Source organism: Patella vulgata, chromosome 5 (assembly GCF_932274485.2).
Source record: "Patella vulgata chromosome 5, xgPatVulg1.2, whole genome shotgun sequence".
Taxonomy (NCBI): Eukaryota; Metazoa; Mollusca; class Gastropoda; family Patellidae; genus Patella; species Patella vulgata.
In genome coordinates, this window is record NC_065883.2 from 49,432,987 (window position 1) to 49,455,645 (window position 22,659).

At 32.9% G+C, this 22,659-nt stretch overlaps 1 protein-coding gene across 2 annotated transcripts in view; it reads right to left on the reverse strand.

Moving 5' to 3' along the window:
* LOC126821149 (zinc finger protein GLI4) overlaps nt 1–22,659 on the reverse strand; it is a 188,192-nt gene that overhangs the window by 107,666 nt on the left and 57,867 nt on the right. The window contains exon 1 of one of the 2 annotated variants that reach the window (XM_050549494.2): nt 10,004–10,665. The exons of the other annotated variant lie outside the window; for it this stretch is intronic. The gene's annotated coding sequence lies outside the window, so the exon portion shown is untranslated. Of the gene's footprint in view, nt 1–10,003; nt 10,666–22,659 lie in introns of those variants that run through there. 2 annotated transcript variants of the gene reach the window in all.

The following is a 22,659-nucleotide window of genomic DNA, read 5'->3' on the forward strand; positions in this document are numbered from 1 at the left end:
ATTCCTGTACTCTTTTACTTGGGGAAATTAGAACCACAATACTCTTCTGACGAAAATGTATCTCAAATTGTTTGGACTGCACACGATGGTAGAGTGTATCAAAATCGGTGAGAAAAGAGAGCGACCGTACATTATGAAACAAATTCTAAATTGGATCTTAAATTAAAATGAATGACAAAACAAATTAATCCATAGTCAATTGTTTTATATATTTAGGGGGATTAAGGAATCAGTCAGGTGTTAATGAATACACACGCCGGCTGTATGGCTGTATATAGGTAATTAAGGAATAAACATTCCGAATAAGCATTCAGTCACTGTGACGTCACTGGCGTCTGAGGGAATTAAAAGTGTTTTCCATAATTCGCAAAGTCGTTTTTACGGGAGGTCTATTTTTACAACTTTGAGTGAAGATACCTGAATTAATTTCAATCAGATTGGTGTGAACTTTCCGTAAAGTGGATATAGTAACCATTGGCTACACGTATCGAAAAGTTTTCACATCCATCTTATGTGCATTTTAAGAAAATAAATGCATTATTCAAAATAACCTTACAAATCCATGCCTCGATCTGCTTTTTAAGTAAGGAATTTTTCATTAAACTCCTTGAAAACCTAAAAAAAATGCTTGCATCTCATAAATTGAAAGTAAAAATGTCTATGTATTAACCAATCGTTTTGAACATTATTTTTAAAATTTTGTATACAATTTGTACTGCATTGTCAACTTGTGTCTAATTATAAAATTATTTTTTTACTGAATGCACAAGATTGCCTAAGCACTAATGTCTTTTTAACATTTAAACAAAATCTACACCGTTTGGGTGCCAAATATAACACTTTAAAATATCCATGAGATTAATTAAAAATCTCTTTAATGAAAACAGAACAAAATATTTGATAATTTTTTTTCAGCAACTTTTATGTCAAACATTGCCCCCAGCTAGACTGACCCAGACAGTCTTCTGACACTTCCTTCATTCCTAATTAAAAAAGTCAATTTTTTTTTTTACCAAAAAGTTAATTAAACCCAGATAATTTCACAAGTCATAATTTATATTGACATACACAAATTGGGTCATTATTACAAAACCTGTACCCTGCTGTGACACTCAAGTATAACTCCCTGACACTGAATTCTAGATTTAAACAGGAATTTGATAACGAAATTATCTAAAATAATATATGTGACAAATGAGAAGTTAAGATCGTTTTATTGTTGTTTTTCTTAACACTTGTCACAAGGCAACTCTCAAAAATAACCTTAAAAAAGAAACTTTTCAAGAGCCTGTCTCATCTGTTCTGATTAACAGATACACTCCTTGTACAACTCCCCTAGGGAACGGCCTCACCTCTGGCCAGATAACAGTAGAATATAATAGAGACGACAGACTATCTGCTAATCAAATGACATTAATGACTACCCCTTAGAAAACATCAAGTTTAAGGACCCATATAAAATCTTAACTTGACTGTGACATGAGCTTTGTAAAGACAGGCAGTCTGACCTGATCTCTGATTTAGTTGAAGGGCATTAAGTCATCTTTGAATCTCTATGATGACTTGACATGATCTTATGCAATCCATTCTACACAAAATTTGTTCCTTCACATCATTAAGGTTCTGGATTATACGTAGCTTGTGTAGTATTTTAAATGTCTCATCTTTGAGAGACATATCATCAATCAAGAAATCATATTTATTCTATAACTACATGCAAATACAAGCAAATATCATTGAATACAGCCATAGAATACAGCCATTGAAAAACCTATGGTTGTATTCAATGGCTTGTACACATACTACTTTTGTCCAGAATAACGTCACTTTCAGAATTAGGTCAAACTGTAATGACGGTCACCACTAGACAACCAGAATTTTTGTAAACAAAAGAAAGAAAAGATAGGTTGCCAGGCAACTAAACATACGCCCACAGCAGCTAAATCGTCCGAGCGGTCGACAAGAGTTGTCGTATATTTGTTCTTTTGTAGGTAATTAGGGGGCATTTAATAGACAATTTCATACAGATGACATTATAATTTTCGTCGTTTGAGGGTTCACAAGGTTCTAAAAACTAAAACAAGGGCTGTAACTCTGGAAGTAATCTACAGAAATTGTTGAAATTCGACAGACTTGTTCATTTTACTAATTCAAATTATACATATCAATTTCATACAGATCGGATGATAACTATTGTGTCGTTTGAACGTTCACAAGGTTCAACAAAGTGAAACAAGGGCCATAACTCACGGCGTAATTAACGGAAATTGCTCAAATTCAATAGGCTTCTTCGTTTCACTAATTTAAATGATGCATATCAATTTCAAACAGATCGGATGATAACTGTTGTCATTAGAGCATTCACAAGATTCAACAAAGTGAAACAAGGGCCATAACTCTAGATGTAATTAACGGAAATTGCTGAAATTCAATAGGCTTCTTTGTTTTACTAATTTAAATGATGCATATAAATTTCATACAGATCGGTTGATAACTTTTGTCGTTAAAGCGTTCACAAAGTGCAACAAAGTGAAACAAGGGCCATAACTCCAGTTATTGAAATTAAATAGGCTTCTTCATCTCACTAATGCAAACAACATATATCAATTTCAAAACAATCAGATGATAAATGTAGTCTGTAGAGTGTTCACAAGAAATTGTGGACGACGGACGGACGGACCGACAGACGGACGGACGGGGGCGACGGCAATATACGATCACATTTCCATGTGGGCGTATAAAAAGGACGGAACCTATGATGAATTTTAACGTTATTGGTGATTTTGTTTTTGATAATCTGGATAGTACAGTGTATTTTGAGATTTACATGTAGTTATAGAATAAAAACAGAACTCAATGACCATTGAATACCGCTTGGATTATTCACTGGTTCACTCGAGTGTATCCCTTCCCGTCGCGCAGGGATACACTCTCTTGAACCAGTGAATAACCCGTGCAGTATTCAATGGTCATTGAGTTCTATCTATTTATTAAGGCCCTATCATCCCAGAATAATGTTTAAATGTAGAGTTTATTGGTCTAACTAAATGTTATTCAAATAGATTAAATCTAATTTTAAAAGTTATGGCCAATTAAAGTTCACGTTGGACAAACAGTAATAATCATTCAATCTTTTTCGTACAAACTGAACCATTCTTTTCAAAGAGTTTTTTATATTCAGATGTACTAACAGGTTAATTACATAATAACACCAATCTTTACAAATAAACAGTACATGTTGATTTTGAAGTTATATGTGAATGATCTGGATTACTTAAAGCAATAATTTCATATTTTCTAAGAAAGTCAAAACATAATTTCTATGTCTTTTGCTCAATAGGTTATCAACTCACTATTATACGATCATGGGCATTATTTCCCACCCTTAAAAATCATTGACACAGGAAATAATAACACAATTACCTCCCTTGTTTTCCTTTTGCCTCCATGCATTAGCTACCTTCAAACATTGGAATTTGAAGTTGAAAATGATATTTTTGCCAATTTCTCAGCTGGCAATAGTGAATTATAGGATTAATAGATTATTCTTTAACAAGGTAGGACGGTTTATGGATACCATCTATTTTTAAGGCTTTATTTTAATAAATTTTAAAAATATAACTTAAAAATATGAAATTGCAGCTTTAAATCATCTTAAAAGTATTTATTTACAAATTTTCTATTCAAAATAATATATCGAAAGTTATACGTATAGTGCTCAAAATTCTTGTTAAAACATACAACAATATTGCCATCCATTAAATTATTTTACATGTGAAATTAATATATTACCACCAAGTAAAATAATATAAATCTAATTAACTATTATATCCACAAAATTTCAAGTGTAAAGGTTAGTAAGTCAACAAAATAAAGAAATGTGTTTTAAGTTTAAAACCCTCACCCTTTTTTACTAAAAAATCAGTAGCAATGTATAACCAAAAGATGGCTTTACTGAATAAAGTCTGTAGAAAAAACACAAAGTCAGTTAAATAAAGACATACACGTGTAATGCCCATCTTCTTTGTTATCAACAGATGGCTGGAGAATGTAAAATATTTTAATGTTATCTACAAGTCAATTTATGTGGAATTCTTATTGTGACATAAACTATCATTTTAACCACTGTACTGTAGAACCTCCAGACATTACCATAATGAACCATAATCACGACACAAGCACTGATTCCTTCTAAACACTAAATGATTTTCTTGTAAACTTTACACATTTTTGTGATGCTTACTGTTCGATATTCTATTATCATTAAAGAATATTATATCATTTACATAAAAAAAAACAAGCTAAAATCCCAAACTAAATAGATGACACATTAATTAATAGCACATTTATTTTTTTCAAAGTATCAAACAATCAAACTGATTATCAACCATACACTAAGTTTCATCACTCTCTATCAGATAGAATCAAAGTTATCTTGTCCCAAAGCATTGATCAATGAAATTGCTTAGCTCTGCTTAGCTTTAGCTCGAAATGTTAATCATTGAACTCAGTCAAGACATTAACCTAATGAACATCTACATCAAGTTTAACCATTCTACCTCAATTAAAAGCAGAGTTGTCATGTTCCAAAGTCTTGACCAATCAAATTACTTATCGCTCCTTAGCCTAAGCAGAAAATTCTCATCATTGAACTTAGTCAAGGTAATGATATAATGTATCTATACTCGAAGTTTCATCCCTCTCACTTAATTAAAACTAAAGTTATCGTGCCCCAAAGCATCAACCAATCAGATTGCTTATCTATGCTCATCTTTGAACTCCATCAAGGCATTTACCTAATGAACGCCTATACCAAGTTTGAACATTCTACCTCAATTAGAATGAGAGTTATTGTGTTCCAAAGTCTCGAATAATCAAATTGCTTATCGCTCAGCTTACCCTGAGCAGAAGATGCTCATTATTGAAATTAGTCAAGTTATTGGTGTGATAAAACTATACACCAAGTGTCAACCATAATTTGAACTAAAGCTATCGTGTCCCAAAGCATCAACCAATCAAATTGCTTATCTCTGTTTACCCTAAGCAGAAAATGCTCATCTTCGAACTCCATCAAGGCATTGACCTAATAAACATGATTTTTTTGTACAATCAAGGGCCATAATTCAGGAAGTTACGATTCCATATGCGCGAATTTTTAAAGGAAATAAGATCTACACCAAGTTTGAATGTTCCAGCTCAATTAGAAGGAAAGTTATTGTGTTTCAAAGTCTCGGCCAATCAAAATGCTCATTATCGAACTTAGTCAAGGTATTGATGTAATAAAATTATACACCAAATTTCATCACTCTCACTTAATTAGAACTAAAGTTATCATGTCCCAAAGCATCAACCAATCAAATTGCTTATCTCTGCTTACCTTAATCAGAAAATGCTCATCTTCGAACTCCATCATGGCATTGACCTAATAAACATGATTTTTTTGTACAATCAAGGGCCATAATTCAGGAAGTTACGATTCCATATGCGCGAATTTTTAAAGGAAATAAGATCGTTTGGTTATAAACATATATATTTCATCAAAATCGAATCAAAATTATGACCTCTAGCGGGTCCAGCAGATTTGGTCGATTTTCATGAAATTCGAATTCAAGTCTCATTACAGTGTAACAGTGATATTTTCAAACATTTTTTTAACTTAGATAATAATTGTGACTTCAAGAGGGACGACGAGCTAAAAACATACAATCAGGGGGCCATAATCCATGAAGTTATGGTCCGATCTATGCCAATATCAAAAGGAACCGAGATCTTTGGGAGATAGACCTATATTTGAAGTTTCCTCAAATCGAATAAAAATTGTGACCTGTAGAGTGTCCACAAACAAATTGTGGACGGACGGACAGGGGAGACGACAATATACATCCACAAGAAAATGTGGGCGTATAAAAACAACCCAGAACAAAGATGAAACCCATGGTGAAGGGTTATTTCTAAAACAGAGAGAGAGAGAGAAATGGGGTTTAACGTCCACTCGACACAAACTAGGTCATATGGTTTAATTTTATTTCAATCACTCGCTTGCGCATAGGGGTCTTTAGCAGTGGGAGGAAACCAGGGGACCCGGAGAAAACCCCCGAGGTTGGACAGGCGATCCTACTCCTTGTCACATACAATCGGGGATTCGAAACCACACCAGTTGACTCAATGACAGGCCTTATGATACAGCACGCATGTGCTAACCATTCGGCCATCCAACCCCCCTATTTCTAAAACAGAATAGCAGATTAATCGGTAACTAATTAAAGACACACCTTTTTAGAGCATTTTCTACCAAATGAAAACAATGTCAGTGATCAAGAAAAGATATTACCAAAATACAAAATTTCAAGAAAATGATCAGAAAACACATTTCAAATTTCTGCTTCTTTCAGTCTGATATCCATTCATTTTGGGAAGTTTGCTCTTAGGATGGTTTTCTATTAGTAAAAAGTTTGCTTTTAAGCAAAAATTCCAAGCGAAACTACATCAAACCAACTTAATGACAAAAAATTTGATTTGCAGGAATGAATTTGCTTAGTGGACAATACATCAATGGGGTACAGGAACACGATTTTGATATATTAATATCAATGTGAGCATCTTTTCTCAGGTCCTTTTTAATATCAAATTTACCAGTATTTTAATCTCCTCAGAAAGTAACCTATCAGAGAATATTTACTAGTCCATGTATCCTAACCACTCCTTTGTTTTTTTAATTTTCTAAACAGATGTGATTAGAATTATTTAGTCTTCCTTTACTGATCTCATTAAACTAGAGGTGAGGCATTTTATATACAGTATCTAATTTATCTATCATTTTAATTTCAACTCATATAAACACGTGTCATAATAAAATCTTATAACTTAAACACATTTAAGGCAAGCCAATTTATTAATCTTTAAAAATTTATAATATATTTGCAGTGTAACATTGTGTTTTTGCATTTTTCTTGTACAGCAATGTGACTGGAAAAAGGCAAGCCATCCGTGTACACATTTGAATAAGAGTAGGCAGAAATTTTGCAGATCAGACAAAATGATCCTTTTGGGTATTGTACACATTAAGTAAAAATAAATAAATTTATGCTGGTCTCAAAATTAATTTCTAGATAAAGCTGATGACACTACTGACAAAAAATACACTATAATTCCCCCCACTTTTCAAGATAAACCTAATGATAATGTCCTGATAAAAACTTAACTCACAGATAATTTCACAGAATTATTCACCCACGTTTCATGAATTCTGCTGCATTTAGGATTAAGACTGTCAAGGACATATCTTCACGGCTTACGATTTCGGTCGCCAAAGTCGCAATTTGCGATAAAAATATGAAAGTGGGGATTAAAATTTGATTTGGACGATAATTTTGGTGATAACGTTTTGGGGTACTGCCGATTCCTTTTGAGAACTGGCGGGAAAAAATCTTAAAATTCTAATCGTATATATCCTAGATTGACCATTATATTGAGTTTCAATCACAATCATGTGGCAGCATACTATAAATTAATCAACTCGCTGATAATCCGGATCATGTCAATGAGTAATACTAACCCATTGTCTCGGGTTAATGATTAGTTGATTGATAATTGTCAATGATGTAAATAAAGACTGTCTCAAGTCATTATTTACACCTTATGTTTAACCACGTGGTTATTATCTGATGTTTCATTTCATCTTAAAAAAAATAAATGGAAATAATCAATTCTTTTCGGAGAGAATTAAATATTTTGATAGTTGAATTACGTAATAACGAGTCAAATAGTAACGATTCTCAAGGGTGAGAAAATGATCCGCCATTTCTTTCATTACGGCCGCCAAAATGCTCTAAAGTGAACCACAATTCTGATTGTAAGCATCTGTTACAAAATAATACTATCAAGGATTCCGATTCCGATACTGTTACAGTACCTGAAGATATCAATAGGCCTATTGTATTCGCAAAACATAAATTTATAGAAAATTGGCAATCCTTGGATGAGATTTGACGTGTAAATACTGAAAATATATTGTGCCATGAGTTGTGCGAAAAGACTTAAGTCACCAAAAATAAAATCTGATCTTAGTAAATCATCTCAAAACTAGGCTAATGTATTATGTAAAGACAGATTTTGTAAGTTGCTGTATATCGTATACTGGTAATTGTTTTGTAAAAAGGCCTTTCTAAGAAACAAAATTATTTTGGCAAATAAAATATTCCAGTTGGCGGAAAATAATATGAACATTTTTTTATATACAAATTATTATCCATTTTGGCAGAAAAAAATTGAAAGTCAATGTGAGCCCTGCATATCTTTATTTAATGTACCAACATGATGTGGATTCTTTTGATCCTCATCAGGAGTTTTCTTAAGACTGCTGGGCAAGTTGACATAGGTTTAATATAAATCCTTTTGTTGGTATAGAAAGCTTGTCATCATCTTAACACTAGAAGCCCAAATAAAATGAAGCATTAACATTATCCTGTGAAACAGGTAGTACAGTCAATAAAACAGGTATCTGGCACATTAATGGACAATTTTGTGGAAATTGCTTTCGAATTTTATTTCTCTAAAATAGCCCACTGCATTAATGGAGTATGAAAAATCCCCCATATATTATCTGTAATCCATACATTATCAAGATATCAAATAAGTTTAATGGATGCATATTATTACTAAATTGAATATTCATGAATAAATGTGAATATTGTAAATGACAAAAAGATCAATAAATGCTGTATAAGACTGACAGACATATTAAATATTTCATCATTATCAGTCTTTGATTGTCATTCGAGGTATTTTTAATCCCTTGCATACTATAAATATAGTTTTTTGGGAACTGAACCATTTTCAGAATATTATTCTGAAAATGGTTCAGTTCCGACATCATTTACAAACATAATATGATGAATAGAAAAGATTTCAACATTCGGTGTCCTCTGCAGACGATATACATATAAATGTGATATGGTGAAAACAAGCCAACACCACCTATAACCTTCACTAAAAGATTTTTGATGGGTCCATTTTTAAATTAATCCAACTGAATGCAAGCGGGAGATTATCTACCATTGATATTTAAACTTTGTTTTCTTAATTATTGCTAAATAATGCTATATTTTAGCATGGTTTAAGCCATGAAAAATTAGATATTATCCAAAAGATAACAAGTCATAATACATGTACATTACTGTAGATCTTTTATTTTGATAATGAGCATCTTTGTATCTCGTCAAGTACATATCTTCGTTAAATTTCTGAGTCAAGTTCATTGAATCTAGATAGAACATAATAATGATATGTGTCTATTTATGCTTGGGATGTGCTCTTGCATGAAGAGAACTTCATTATACACAGTTCATTATAATAATGACAACAGTAAATCTACTATACATACTCTATCTACATATGTTTGACTAAAAAAATTCTGCTGAATATAACATAGACTATATGTGTACATAATTCACACACACGATATAACAAACATCTTCAATTCTAATAAATAAAAGTTTTAAAAAATCCAATAGAATGCACAAAAATGTTCTTGAACAAAAGCTCTTGTATATACAGTCGACACATAATAAAATGGGGAAAACGGGCTTTGAACTGACTGTCTTCTCTTTGAGAAAGAATGAAAGGCTTACAAGTCAGCAAATATAGGACTGTATATCAAAAACACTTCAAGAAATGATTTGTTTAAATAACTAATTCACACCTTAGAAACATAAAGAAACTTGCACTAATATTAGATCCCCATCATGATAATATTTAATTTTATTGGATGATGGGACCAGTAGTAAAATAAGGAGTATATTAAGTTTCTCTATGTTTGTGAGTGTGTATCATATAACCACATTTCACTATGTAAAACGGACTAACTGGGGCAATATGTGAAATAAAATACAACCCATAAACCTTGTAAATTCAGTTTAGAAATATTAATCACAAACATGTTACATATAATAAAATTACATGGATGTCTATAGAAAAATGTGAATCAAGCATGAATGAAACTTACCGAAGAATTCTCCTTGCATTGTTCGTTATTCCAATAAATTACATGCTGATAGCACTAGACACTATTATATATACTGGTAATCCAAACACAGTTTTTTCATATAAATCTATCAATAAACTTAAATGTCAAGATGTTGGTTCTTTTCTGCAGGCAATCCAACTTGAAAACGTAATATTAAACTTGTGACTGGTATGCCACGTATTTAACCACAGAAACACTAACACATGCAAATGGTAGCAATTACTTAACAGTTGTTACAAAGCATACTCTATACTTCTCCTTTATACTTAATCACAAAAACAACATATGACTTGTAAAGAAACTTTCCCAAAGCCACAATAAAACATTACTTTATATTAAATCACCTCAGTGTATCCACCTTTTAACAATAATACTATAGTTAAGTCAGTTTTAAAGTTAGTTAAAGTACCAGTAGTTACAGTTAGTTGCTACAGTGCAACATGACATCTGCTCCTTCCCTTAAAGTTCTATCAAGTAACTGGACTATATGAATCTCCTGCCCTCCGATGGTTCATTGCCTGTCATGATAACACAGTGTTTCAGATGTGCAACTCACCCATTATATCCACCTTTTTCTCTGCCTCTATCCCTCCCCGCCAAATTACATAGAAAAAGCTGCTGCTTCAAATGCTTTCACATATCCTTGCAGCAACGATCATAAGGAAAGCAGTGAAGCATAACTTTCAATGGTCTGTGAGGTGGACCCATTCAACTTCATCTTTATACAGGAAATACCTGAACTAGACCTAAATTTATCATATGAATTGAATCCAATTACTAAAGCGAGCTGTTCAGGCATTGTTACTATTATCGCGTACCACGATTTATTTGTAAAAGCCTAACATCAGTCGTATTAAAGAAGCAAGGGCAATGCTTGTTTGCTAAAGGCAAAATCATGGGCTCCCTCTTTTCACCACTAAATATTATAAGCTGTATGAAAAGGACACCAATTCCTGCTTTACAAACTTATCACTAGTATAATAAGATAAAGGGTTAGTAATGCAGAGAATGACTTGTCATTATATAAAGATTAAGTATGTTACACTGCACTATCACAAAGAAGATCCAGCCTAAGGTGTTTGTTATAAACTTAAATTGAAAAAAAAAAAAAATTCTGTAAATAATGTCTTAGTTTTCATTCATAATCACATCTATATGGTAATGTGAAAAAGCTATTTCTTTCATTTCAAAATAAACTTTTGCCTTTTGAAATAGGAATTATTGAATTACTCTCTACATCTGCATTTCCATTTCAATAATTCATTTTTATCTAAGCATTAACTTAAATACATATAAAAATAAATACATCAAAAACCAGAAGCTGCCAGGCAGGATACGCCCACATTTTCAAAGAGATGGATAGAGAACAAGCTAAAAACACGCTATTTTTTGTACAATCAGGGACAATAATGCAGAAAGTTATGGCCTGAAATGTGCAAATACCAAATGGGACTGAGATCTTTGGGATATAAAGATATGTTTTAAGTTTCATCAAATCAGATAAAAATTGTGACCTCTAGAGGATCCACAACCTTCGTATTACACGCTTCTACACAATTTGCGTACAAAGAGCGGCCATTTTGTCTGGCAGGTTCATTTTGATTTTTCCAAAATTCAAATTCAACCTTTATTATGGTGGAAATGAGATGTATTTATTCGAACAATCAGGGGCCATAATCCAGAAAGTTAAGTTTGTGTATCCGCAATTATCAAAAGGAACCAAGATCTTAGTGTGTAATGGTGATATATTCAGGCGTTTTTTTTAAATCGGACAAATATTGCGACCTCTACTTAGACCACAAGCTAAAGATAGGTTGCCAGGCAACAAAACATATGCCCACAGCAGCTAAATCGTCCGAGCGGTTGTCAAGGGTTGTCGAATATTTATTCCTTTGTAGGTAATTGGGGGCCTTTACAAGACAGTTCCATACAGATCAGATTATACATTTTGTCGTTTGAGGGTTTACAAGGTTCTAAAAACTGAAACAAGGGTCTCAACTCTGGAAGTAATCTACAGAAATTGTTGAAATTTGACAGGCTTTTTCGTTTTACTAATTTAAATAATGCATATAAATTTCATACAGATCACATGATCACTTTTGTCATTCAAACGTTCACAATCGCAATAACTCTAGAAATTATTGATGGAAATTGCTGAAATTCAATAGACCTGTTTCACAAATTTAAATGATTCATATAAATTTATACATATCGGATGATAACTATCATCAATCGAGCTTTAACAAGGTTTAACAAAGTGAAACAAGGGCAATAACTCTAGAAGTATTTATTGTAAATTGCTGAAATTCAATAGGCTTTTTCATTTCACTAATTTAAATCATGCATATAAATTTCACAAAGATCGGGTGATAACTTTTTGCGTTAGAGCGTTCACAAGGATCAATAAAGTGAAACAAGGGCCATAACTCTAGACGTAATAAACGGAAATTGCTGAAATTCAATAGGCTTCTCCGTTTCACTAATCTAAATAATGCATATAAATTTCACAAAGATCGAATGATAAATTTTGGCGTTGGAGGCTGGAGCGTTCACAAGGTTCAATAAAGTGAAACAAATGCCATAACTAGACGTAATAAACGGAAATTGCTGAAATTCAATAGGATTCTTCGTCTCACTAATTTAAACAAGCCAACAGTGAGGCTGATGTCCCCCGCTGAAATCCCGAAATAAATAGATGACATATATTAATTAATTGCATGTTTATCTTTTTCAAAAGTATCCAGCAATCAAACTGATTATTAAGTATACATTAAGTTTCATCACTCTCTATCAGATAGAATCAAAATAAACAAGGCATTGACCTAATAAACACATACACCAAGTTTGAACATTCTAGCTCAATTAAAAGTTATCGTGTCCCAAAGCATCAACCAATCAAATTGCTTATCTCTGCTTACCCTAAGCGGAAAATGCTCATCTTCGAACTCCATCAAGGCATTGACCTAATCAACACATACACCAAGTTTGAACATTCTAGCCCAATTAGGAAGAGAGTTATCGTGTCCCAAAGCATCAACCAATCAAATTGCTTATCTCTGCTTACCCTAAGCGGAAAATGCTCATCTTCGAACTCCATCAAGGCATTGACCTAATAAACACATACACCAAGTTTGAACATTCTAGCTCAATTAGGAAGAGAGTTATTGTGTCCCAAAAAGTGTGACGGACAGACAGACGGACAGACAGACGGACGAACCCATTTTAATAGTCCCCTGCTTTCTTCGAAAGGCGGGGGACAATAATGCACATAATTGCCAGAAAGATCGAATGATAACTTTTGACGTAAGAGTGTTCACAAGGGCCATAACTCTAGACGTAATAAACGGAAATTGCTGAAATTCAATAGGATTTTTCGTTTCAGTAACCTAAATAATGCATATAAATTTCAGAAAGATTGGATGATAACTTTTGACCTTTAGAGCGTTCACAAGGATAAATAAAGTGAAACAAGGGCCATAACTCTAGACGTAATAAACGTGAATTGCTGAAATTCAATAGGCTTCTTCGTTTCAGCAATCTAAATAATGCATATAAATTTCAGAAAGATCAGATGATAACTTTTGATGTTAGAGCATTTACAAGTTCCATAATGCATATAAATTTCAGAAAGATCGGATGATAACTTTTGACGTGAGAACGTGAGAGCGTTCACAAGGTTCAATAAAGTGAAACAAGGGCCATAACTCTAAACGTAATAAACAGAAATTGCTGAAATTCAATAGGCTTCTTCGTTTCACTAATTTAAATATGCATGTAAATTTCAGAAAGATCGCATGATAACTTTTGGAGTTAGAGCGTTCACAAGCTTCAATAAAGTGAAACAAGGGCCATAACTCTAGACGTCATAAACAGAAATTGTTGAAATTCAATAGGCTTCTTCGTTTCACTAACTTAAATATTGCATATAAATTTCACAAAGATCGTAATGTTTGGCATTAGAGTGTTCACATGGTTCAACAAAGTGAAACAAGGGCCATAACTCTAGACGTAATAAACGGATATTATTGAAATTAAATAGGCTTCTTCATCTCACTAATGTAAACAACATATATCAATTTTAAAACAATTGGATGATAACTTTTGGCGTTAGAGCGTTCACAAGAAATTGTGGACGATGGACGGACGGGGCGTATAAAAACTGGATTTTTTGTTCAATCAAGGGCCAGGAAGTTACAATCCGATATGCTCGAATATCGAAAGGAACCAATATCTTTGGGTTATAAACATGTATTTCAAGTTTCATTGAAATCAGATCAAAATTGTGACCTCTAGAGGGTCCACAACCTTGATTTACCAGATGTTTACACTATTTGTGTATGAGGGGCGTCCATTTTGTCCGGCAGTTTTGACCCGATTTTCAGGAAATTCAAACTCAACAGACCCTACGGCGGCCTATCGTGTAACGGTAATATATTCAAACGGTTTTTTAAATTGGATAATAATTGTGACCTCTAGAGGGACCACAAGCTAAAAACGCAATTTTCCATACAATCAGGGGCTATAATTCAGGAAGTTACCATCCGATATGCGTGAATATTGAAAGAAGCAAGATCTTTGGGTGATAAACTTGCATTTCTAGTTTCATCAAAATCAGATCAAAATTGTGGCCTCTAGAAGGTCCACAGCTTTGATATACCAGATGTTTACACTATTTGCGTACGAGTGGCAGCCATTTTGTCCGGCAGTTTTGGTCCGATTTTTTAAATCGGATAATAATTGTGACCTCTAGAGAGACCGCAAGCAAAAAACGTGATTTTTCGTAATATCAGGGGCCATAATTCAGGAAGTTACAATTCAATATGTACAAAGATAGGTTGGCAGGCAACGAAATATACACCCACAGCAGCTAAGTTGTCTGGGCAGTCAACAAGAGTTATCACATATTTTTTCTTTTGTCGGTAATGAAACATTTATAATACACTAAAATCTGATTAAGAGTAACAACTCATTAAGTAAATATCAGAAATCATTAGAATTTGTTTGGCTTCTAGTTCTGCCCCCATGATCATGTTTAGTATACCAAAACATATCATAGATTTAGCTGTTCCAATTATCAAAGATAGGTTGCCAGGCAACGAAACATATGCCCACAGCAGCTAAGTCATCTGGGCAGGCAACAAGGGTTGTCGCATATTTTTTTCTTTTGTCAGTGAGGAGAGTGTTTACAACACATAAAGATAGGTTGCCAGGCAACGAAACATACGCCCACAGCAGCTAAATCGTCCGGGCAATCAACAAGAGTTGTCACATATTTTTACTTTTTTCGGTAATGAAACATTTATAATACATTAAAATCTGATTAAGAGTAACAACTCATTAAGTAATTATCAGAAAACCTTTAGAATTTGTTTGGTTTTTATAAAGTTTTGCCCCATGCTAACGTTTAGTATAGGAAACTTTTAATATCATGGATTTAGCTGTTCAAGTCATAAAAATTCATTGAAAATCATTATACTTGTTCGTCTCAAGACCTTAAACTCTGTTATTGAATCCGAAGTCAATTGGATGATAACTTTAGCTTCTAGAGGGTCACAAGATTTTTCAAAGTGATCAAGGGCCATAACTTTGGCAGTAATTATCAGAAATCGTTGAAAATCAATATGATTCTTCGTCTCATGACCTCAAACACTCTGTATCAATTTAAAGTCAATCGGATATTAACTTTAGCCTCTAGAGCATTTACAAGATTTTTTGAAGTGATCAAGGGCCATAACTCTGGCAGTAATTATCGGAAATTGCTGAAAATCAATAGGCTTCTTCGTCTAGAGTGTCCACAAAATGTTTCAAAGTAATCAAGGGCCATAACTCTGGCAGTAATATTCGGAAATCGCTGAAAATCAATAGGCTTCTTTGTCTCATATCCTTAAACACTGTGTATAAATTTAAAGTCAATCGGATATTAACTTTGGCCTCTAGAGCGTCCACAAGATTTTTCAAAGTGAACAAGGGCCATAACTCTGGCAGCAAATATTGGAAATCGCTGAAAATCAATAGGCTTCTTCGACTCATGACCTTAAACACTGTGTATGAATTTAAAGTCAATCGAATATTAACTTTGGCTTTTAGAGCATCAATAAGATTTTTTGAAGTGATCAAGGGCCATAACTCTGGCAGTACTTATCAAAAATCGCTGAAAATGAATAAACTTCTTTGTCTCATAACCTTAAACACTGTGTATAAATTTAAAGTCAATCGGATATTAACTTTGGCCTTTAGAGCGCCCACAAGATTTTTTGAAGGGATCAAGGGCCATAACTCTGGCAGTAATTATCGAAAATTGCTGAAAATGAATAGACTTCTTCGTCTCAAGACCTTAAACACTGTGTATAAATTTAAAGTAAATGGGATATTAACTTTAGCCTCTAGAGTGTCCACAAAATTTTTCAAAGTAATCAAGGGCTATAACTCTGGCAGTAATTATCGGAAATCGCTGAAAATCTATAGGCTTCTTCGTCTCATGACCTTCAACACTGTGTATAAATTTAAAGTCAATCGGATATTAACTTTGACCTCTAGAGCGTCCACAAGATTTTTTGAAGTGATCAAGGGCCATAAATCTGGAAGTAGTTATCGGAAATCGCTGAAAATCAATAGGCTTCTTCGTCTCATTACCTTAAACACTGTGTTTAAATTTAAAGTCAATCGGATATTAACTTTGACCTCTAGAGCGTCCACAAGATTTTTTGAAGCGATCAAGGGCCATAACTCTGGCAGTAATTATCGGAAATCGCTGAAAATCAATAGGCTTCTTCGTCTCATGAACTTCAACACTGTGTATAAATTTAAAGTCAATCAGATATTAACTCTGACCTCTAGAGCCTCCACAAGATTTTTTGAAGTGATCAAGGGCCATAACTCTGGAAGTAATTATCGGTAATCGCTGAATATCAATAGACTTCTTCGTCTCATGACCTTAAACACTGTGTATAAATTTAAAGTCAATCAGATATTAACTTTGACCTCTAGAGCGTCCACAAGATTTTTTGACGTGATCAAGGGCCATAACTCTGGCAGTAATTATCGGAAAACGCTGAAAATCAATAGGCTTCTTCGTCCCATGACCTTAAAGACTGTGTATAAATTTAAAGTTAATCGAATATTAACTTTGACCTCTAGAGCGTCCACAAGATTTTTTGAAGTGATCAAGGGCCATAACTCCGACAGTAATTATCGAAAATCACTGAAAATCAATAGGATTCTTCGTCTCATGACCTTAAACACTGTGTATAAATTTAAAGTCAATCGTATATTAACTTTAGCCTCTAGAGCGTCCACTAGATTTTTCAAAGTGATCTAGGGCCATAACTCTGGCAGCAAATATTGCAAATCGCTGAAAATCCACTAGATTTTTCAAAGTGATCTAGGGCCATAACTCTGGCAGCAAATATTGCAAATCGCTGAAAATCAACAGGCTTCTTCGTCTCATGACCTTAAACACTGTGTATGAATTTAAAGTCAATCGAATATTAACTTTGGCTTCTAGAGCATCCATAAGATTTTTTGAAGTGATCAAGGACCATAACTCTGGCAGTAAGTATCAGAAATCGCTGAAAACCAATAGGCTTCATCATCTTATGACCTTAAACACTGTGTATAAATTTAATGTCAATCGGATATTAAAGATACATTATGGGAGATTTTAATAGAGAGTTGGCCATTCTTGCTATAACAGTTCAAAAATAGATGGTGAAAGAAGAATATATTGAAAATTTCAGTCAAATTACTTTATTCTGAACAAAGTTATCACCATTGTCATTTTTGACTAGAAATAGGAGTCAACCCTCTCTTCACCGTCTCCGAGAATGACCGATCGTTTGATTGACAGACGTTAACTCCACCTACATAATCTCGATACAGCGCACATGTGCTAACCATTCAGCCATCCACCCCCAGACAAATAGGAAACAGTGATCCAATGGGGCTGCAATTCAACTGGGCTGATGTTAGCTGCAATGTTTATCAATTTCCATAACTTTTCTGTAAACGCAAGTGACAAAAGAGCGTATAATACCGACATCCAAACTTTCATTTTAACCACAACTTATTCTGCCCCTGCTATGATAACTCAAGGTGTTCCCCAAGGTTCAATCCTTGGTCCTTTGTTATTTAATTTATTTATTAATGATCTACCTTTACATTTACATGTTAATAGTGATCTATTTGCTGATGATACTACTGTCTATTTCTCATCTTCTGATGTTATTTCATTAATTACCACACTGCAAAATGAAACTTTTATTATTCAAAATTGGTGTTCCACAAATGACATGGTAATTAATGAAACCAAAACTAAAACAATGAGTATTACACCTTCTTCAAGGCGTAAATTACTTTCAACAAAATTTCAAATTCACATAAATAATTCACCTTTAGGCATCATTTTTGATGAAAATTTCACTTGGTCTCCTCATGTTGATCATTTATCTAAGCTTCTTCGACAGAAAAATTTTCAATTACGCAAATTAAAACAGTTGCTTCCTACTGAAGTACTTAAATTGTTCTATTTTGCTCATATTCAATCTCATATCAATTATTGCTCCACTATTTGGGACTCTTGTTCAATTACATCTATATCTAAACTTGAGAGACTTCAAAAATTATCCTTTAAATTAATTTACAATAGACCTATCTCTGATCATCCCTTCTCATCTAATTATCAATTTTTATCTTCATCCTTAAATCTTCAAACTATTTATCAAAGACTTTTAATTAACAAATATATTTTTGTTTATAAAATTATCCATAAACCTTGTCCATCATATTTATATAATATTTTTCATTATAACACCACTCCATATTCATCTCTCAATAATAGGCTTTCTATCTGTAGACCTAATAATGAAATATTTAAATGTAGTTTACAATATAGAGGCACAGTGCTTTGGAATTCTTTCCCATATTCACTTAAAAATATTAAAAATCTTCATTTATTTAAGAAAAATATCACTAGGCATGTTATTTCTTCTTCTTAACCTGTAGCCTATATTTAATATATCAACTACTTACTACATATTATCTATCATATTACTTTTAGTTTTGAAGTTAAACTATTTAGCTTATCAATATATATTTGAATGTTTTGTGTGTGAGTATTTGTTAAGTGTCTTGTTCTGTTACTGTCTTTTTCATTTCTTTGTTATAAAGGGCAAAATTGTAAACAGGCTCTAAGCCTAATTTTTCACCTTTGAAAATAAAGATATTATTATTATTATTATTATTATAATATCAAGGCCGTATATATCGAACTTTCAATCAAAATGACTGACATGCGGCCTCGCTCAACAGCGGCCTCGCTTCGTACACTCTATCATTAAGCCTCGATCTAAGGGCCATAACTCTGGCAGTAATTATCGGAAATCTTTGAAAATCAATAGGTTTCTTCGTCTCATGACCTTAAACATTGTGTATAAATTTAAAGTCAATCAGATATTAACTTTGGCCTTTAGAGCATCCACAAGATTTTTTGAAGTGATCAAGGGCCATAACTCTGGCATTAAATTTTTGAAATCGCTGAAAATCAAGAGTCTTCTTCGTCTCATGACCTTAAACATTGTGTATAAATTTAAAGTTAATTGGATATTAACTGTAGCCTCTAGAGCGTCCACAAGCAATTGTGGACGCCCGCTGGCCGGAGACGGACGGGGGCGACGACAATTAAACCATATGTTCGTCCAAAAATGACCTAGTTTGTGTTGAGTGGACGTTAAACCCCATTTCTCTCTCTCTCGCATTCCCACAGAAGTTTTTATAGGGATGTTATTTTCAATAAAAGTATGGCATATTTGGTATATGGAAATCTTACTAGAACAATACTGGATTCCCTGAAAAACACCAATGAGGCATGCCTCAGGACAAAAATAAATTAGTGTATTAATTAGTGTGGGGTAGAGGTGGGGAAAGAGTCAAATATTAAAGGAGCTAAATCACTAATATTTGTGACCTAGAAAATTACCCTAATGGGTCGCAACACATATAATAATGTAATCTGATTGTATATAAACTGATTTACATTCAATTGTTTCCATTTTGACTCTAATTTCAAATCAGTTATGTCCAGCGAAATACGGCATGAGTCTCAACTGAATGGCTATTTCTAGCGTCTGGGTCTGTATTCAAAAATAAGTAAAAATATTTAATTTTTCCACTCAACCGAGTGTTTTACCTTAAATCGGTTTTCAAAGGCTCTCTATTTTACATATACTTGGCTATGTGAAAACTTAACTGCAGACTTAAAATATGGAATACCAACACTAGCCAAAAAGCGTGAATTTTTAACTTATGGAATAACCGCCACTGCTAAAAATCACGAATTACACACGTCGCACGCAAGTTATGTCCCCTTAAGAGCACCACTATACTCTATCAAAATCTTAGTTGTCATTACTAAGGAAAATATTTGTCAAAATATTATATTGTAACGCACGAAAATAGTATGATTATAATTTATGATATATTATGATAGTATGCATCCGTTGCTGGAACAGCTGTTTTCGTAGATGTTTTTCAAAAACAATAGATTTCAATAGCAGTTATCGAGTAGTGGTAGTATAAGGATGGATATTGTAAACTTTATTATTTTAACAATGTATAAAGAATAGAAAACAACATAATATTAGCAATACACAGGGCTATTGGCTTTAAAGTTAAACTGAACAAATCATTTGGTGTTGTTCATCAATCTATCATTTGAGAAATTTATAGAAATTGTGTCAGTTGCTACACTTTAGAATCCCAAATTTCTGGCTAAGGTACCTCCATAGGTCACTTAAAGTTAAGTGGATTTTTCTCACTAAAAGACCAAACACTTATAAGTTAAGGCAGCTTAAATTTAAGGGAAAATTCTATACTTAACACTGCCTTTGAATACCACTTACCCGTAACTTACAGGAAGTTACGTATATTTAAGTGAAATCTAGTAAAGTGACTATCTTATACTTGAGATATCCTTTGAATACGGACCCTGGTTATTCCAGTCTATTGCACTTGCTCTCCAGGTAAGATATGTCGTCAACGTTTGACAGAAGTTGTGGAATATGTCTGGCCTCGTTCTTTTTGGTCACTTGTTACAATTGACGCTGAAACGTACTATGGTACACGATTCGTGTACCAATGATAAAATGTTTATTTTGTCTTAAATATTGGATATCAGAAGTCTACCTTTTCTCGGTAAGATCACAACATCAATGTTGATTTGAATTGATAAATAATTTGTGTTTTCAACGTGTAAGACTTTGGATGATATTGAGTTAGAGACTTTAAATTTTAATTACTAATCCTATATAAATAATGTAGTGAATCTTGAAAAGTTTGATTTGAAATATAAAATAATTGAAAGCTTTTGATTTCAAAAACTTACAAATCAACCAAAATATTACCACAGAATAAGCTGATTCAATGATAACAAAATTTAGAAATGTTGCAATATATGTTTCTTAAAAAGCAGAATTTAGAAAATCTCATCTACAACCCAAGCAAATAGGACAAGTATTCAATAACGTAAATAACCATATTTTTTGAGAAAAAACGAGAATGAATTCAATATAGGAGATAAAAGGAGAATTGAGAATTTTTGAATAGATTTTTCCCTCTAGTGATCCTATTTATATTTTAAAATCTTAGCCAAATGAACCACAAAAACATTTTTCAAGGACTGCCTATTCCTTAGTAGGTGATCAGTACTTTATTTTACAAATCACATTACAGCCATTTCAACTGACCAATCCCATTATATGTTTAGTCATGTATCATCGTTAAACATCCATTTTCTCTTATCTCTTAGAAGGCTATCTCTTTTTCCCTTATCTCTAAGATGGTCAGTCCTTTTTATGCTTAAGCAAGTTTGGTTCTAAAGCTTGTTAATGCTGAATGTTTAATTCTTTTCTTTTAAGCATTATCGGTAAAGAACACCATCAATTTGTTCCATCTCAGTGATATTGAGCTCGCAGTTGAACTTCACTAGGAACAACTTGGATTCAACTACTGGTTTTTCTTTTATCTGAAAAAGTATACTAAATTTACATAACACTAAAAACCTTCAAATGATAACTAACACTAGCTCTAACATTTATATTGAATCATATTATTTTTAAAAGTTGGTTTATCATATAACTTATTTAGAATGATTTTGATATTAATTTTTTTTTAATGATATATATTTTTTTAAAACTTAAAAGAAATATTGATTTATTGCCTAAGAATATAAAAATGTATTAAACAAGATCACGTCATAAATCTACTTAAGTTTACATCCTCATCTCCAAGGAGACGGATTAAGTCAACATCACAATGCGATTCTTTAATAATATCCTAAAGAGAGGAAATACAATTATTGTATTGTATAATTCAACCATAAGTATATTGTCAGTGTACAGAATATGACTTTACAAAATAGACTACAATGAAAAGAAGAATTCTCAAGTCTGTACATTCATTTCATTCTAAATTTAAGAAAATCATTCACAGAATTTTAGCCTCAAAGTTCATTCTGATTCTTAAACAACATATTAAACATACATTATGCAAGAGCTAAATCAGCAAATTGCAGGTCTTTCTTTAGGCCTGGAATGTTATCTAAATTATTAATTAGACATTAATGAACTTATCCAGACCATAAT